The sequence below is a fragment of the Octodon degus genome, unplaced genomic scaffold (genome assembly GCF_000260255.1).
Source record: "Octodon degus isolate 3935 unplaced genomic scaffold, OctDeg1.0 scaffold00006, whole genome shotgun sequence".
NCBI classification, from domain to species: Eukaryota; Metazoa; Chordata; class Mammalia; order Rodentia; family Octodontidae; genus Octodon; species Octodon degus.
In genome coordinates this window covers 23,515,523-23,518,908 of record NW_004524582.1, presented here as the reverse complement: position 1 = coordinate 23,518,908, position 3,386 = coordinate 23,515,523, and the positions used below count along the sequence as shown (strand labels likewise).

General features: G+C 36.7%; 1 non-coding gene across 1 annotated transcript; it reads right to left on the bottom strand.

Annotated features, from left to right (window-relative positions):
• Positions 1-1,220: 1,220 nt before the first annotated feature.
• On the bottom strand, positions 1,221-1,323 carry LOC111812483. The gene has a single exon (XR_002817979.1). It is a non-coding gene; the product is annotated as a U6 spliceosomal RNA (small nuclear RNA).
• Between the last annotated feature and the right edge of the window lie 2,063 nt (positions 1,324-3,386).

The following is a 3,386-nucleotide window of genomic DNA, read 5'->3' as shown; positions in this document are numbered from 1 at the left end:
ATTCTTGATATATTATAAGGTTAATTGTCATAGTTTCTGAAAGATTAAAATCATCTTTAATACTATGAAAATCTTAACAGTTTAGGGGTCAAGATAGATGAATATATTCTTAGATGCTAAATCAGCTTTAATAGTTCAAGATTTTTGAACTGGGGAGATAGCTCAGCAGTCCATGTACCTGCCTAGCAAACACAAGAATCCAAGTTTCATCCTCAATATGGCATGTCACCCCACATGCTGGCCACCGAAACCAGGTGTGGTAGTGCACGCTTGTAATTCCAGTTCTGGTCAGGCTGAGACAGGAGGATCACTATGAGTCTGAGCTGTGTACCAAATAGATAATTAAATAAAAGATTTGTAAAAAAAGAAAAATAAAAAGATTTTCTACCTTAAAAACTAAAAATTAATGCCAAGTATAGTGGCACATACCTGTAATCCTAGTACTCTAAAGGCTGATGCAGGAGAATTACTGTGAGTTTGAGGCCAACCTGGGAGACAAAGTGAGCTCAATGCCAGCTTGAACTACATAGCAAGACACTGTCTCAAAACAACAGCAATAACAACAACAAAAAAAGCCTGAAAATTGTATGGCATAGCATGTCAAAAACCTGAAAAATTTTAGCAAAACATATAAAATATACATTTTTAAAAATTCAATTTTATCTTATTTTGAAGAGTAAAAACACAAGCAAAAACAAATAGAAAAAAGACAGAACTAGAGTAACATACAACAATGCATATGTTACAGATTTTCAAAATAGGAAGAGCTAATTAACAATGGTTGTTATATTATTTATATTTATTGTCAAATCTGTTGCTCAGATTAACAGATACAGTTATACAAGATTGGACGAATAATTGAATATTAACACTTGCTCTCAAGAAATCTTAATTTTTGTCCATGTCTTTAAAAATTATTTTAAAGAGAGTATAATAATTGATAAGACATTTGAAATGGTACACATTTAGAAGATCAAGAGGGCAGGTATTCAGCCATGGGTTTTGTGTTACACATTTTCATCCTCGATGTGGTTGCTCAAATTCCAGATATCAGCATATAGTTAGTTATGGTGGAAATTCTAAACATTAACTGTTATTTTCAAAAAATGTTGGAAATTATTAGTACAATCACCTCAGTCATTTTGTATATCCTCCTTGCTTTTTTCCTATTTTTTCTCCTTTCTCTCATCTTAGTTGTTTAATCCCTAAATTCAATTTCTAAACATATGGAAAGCCTCACGAATGTGTGTGTCATCCTTGACCAGGCTCCATGCGAATCTTCCCAGTATCATTCCAATTTTAGTATATGCACTGCCAAAGTGAGCACAAAAATACAGATTATTTAAACATAATTTACATGTGACGTAAAAATTATGTCTGTATGTTTTAGTATAAGAATGGAAAAGTATGGCCCATCATATCAGCTATTCTTATCCAGTTTTTGTGAATGTACATGTAAGTTTAATTACTTTCTATTTTCTACAATTAATCAAGTATTTTTGGAGTTTGTTTAAAAGCTATATGTTAGGGCCGGGGAGATGGCTCAGTGGAATAAGTGCTTCCCTGGCAAGCGCAGGGGCCTGAGTTCAATCCCTGGTTCCGAAAAAGAAAAAAAAAAGCTATATGTTTAAAAGATATAATGTTTAAATCTGAGGTACAGGATCTCAGGATAAATCCTGAGGGCATTTCACTGACCTTCTCAAACCAAAAAGCTACAACTCTTGTTGCATAGGTTCTGCTTTACCTTGGTCTTAACCATCCAGTAGAAAAGTATGAAGATGAAATATAGGAAGTAAAGCCATGTTGTTATGTTGAGCTGTGGGAGACTCAGGTCAATAATTTCTGACATTGCCAATTAAACAGAAGACCCAATGCTATTATGGGCTTCTGTACTCTTTTAGAATATTTTGCTGAGTTTACACACCTATAATATTCAACAACGGAACTTAAAAAAAATTGGGGTATAACTGTGAATGTCCATTTTGTATCTGTGTATTCAAAGTGGTTGGGATAGATATATAGTTGCATTCTCTTAATGAGTAGAATGATTTTTTCTAATGGTGTTTGTAAGTAGGATCACAAGTCTGCATCTTGTACAGCAATTAACCACTAAGAAGAATATATGTAGTGTATTATTTGTTGAAACTGTACTTTCGATTTGATTTGAAACTGTCTCATTGCTATATGTTTATCAATAAAACTTTGAAAAGAAAAAAAATAAAAAAAGATATAATGTTTAAAAGACATGTTTAAAAGCTATAATACAATTATAACATTATTTTTGTAAAATATCGATGAATCTATATAGTGCTTATATATTCTATATACAACAAAGAATTCAATAAAATTAAAATAAATTATCTCCTACACTGATCCATCAATGAAGGAAAGAATAATGGCTAGAAATAGCTCTCCTGCATGAGCTTCTTCAAACCACTGGCAAGTTTATCCTTTAGACTTGTCATGTTAGACTGAATTTTGCTTTCCAAAGGACCACAGCAGACAGTCGAGCATCTATTATTGCTAGCGTCTCCAAGACAATAGTCTTCCATATTGCCCACAGAGGCCCTTTGCGGATTGCTTTGACATCGATGTGAGGAGAAGCAGGAGCAAGCTCAGGACCATCACGTGGCCACGCAGGTGCGACTGCACGGAATCAGGGATTCTCCGCAGGCAGAGTTGCCACGGGAAGCACCGTACCACACATAGATCTTGACCCCACAGACTGCTATGCACACTGCCACCTGGAAGTGTAACTCTGCCCCAGCGCAGCTGAGCTGCACTGAGGTTTTATTTGTTTGTATTTCGGTGTCCAAGAGCTCTTTTCCCGATGTCAAGTTACGAGTTCTCTGAGTTATGATCATCATTAGAGGTCTACAGTGATGGCGCCAGCGATTTCCGGAAACTCAGGAATCCGGTGACGCATTGGTGTCTGTCCTGGTCCCCTTGCTGTTCATTACTTTTTTCATTTCCTCTTTCCAAACAGCGTGTATTTCCAAGCACTTTTTCCTATTCATTCTTAAATGGTAGAATTTAAGCTCTGAAGTATATTTACATTTAAATGGAGTGCTGGAGCCTTTTGGTAATTCGAAAGCTTTCCAGATTTTCAATGAACTTTTAAAAGGTTCCTGGGTTGAAGTTTTGCCAAGAGCAGGTCTATTGTGAATCATGAGAAGCTCGGGTTCAATTGCGGACTAGCCAGTCATCAATCCGGGACAAACAGGAGCTTTCAAAAGCCAGCAATCGGTCTCAACTCCTCAGTCTCTTGTTCAAAGCCTTCAGAGATAGGCAGCCCTGCTCATCTCTCCCCCGAGGCCCAGCCTCCTCACGTGTGCTGTCGTCTCTGCCCTCATACTCTCGCTTGTGCCGGGAAGCCCCCAGAACCC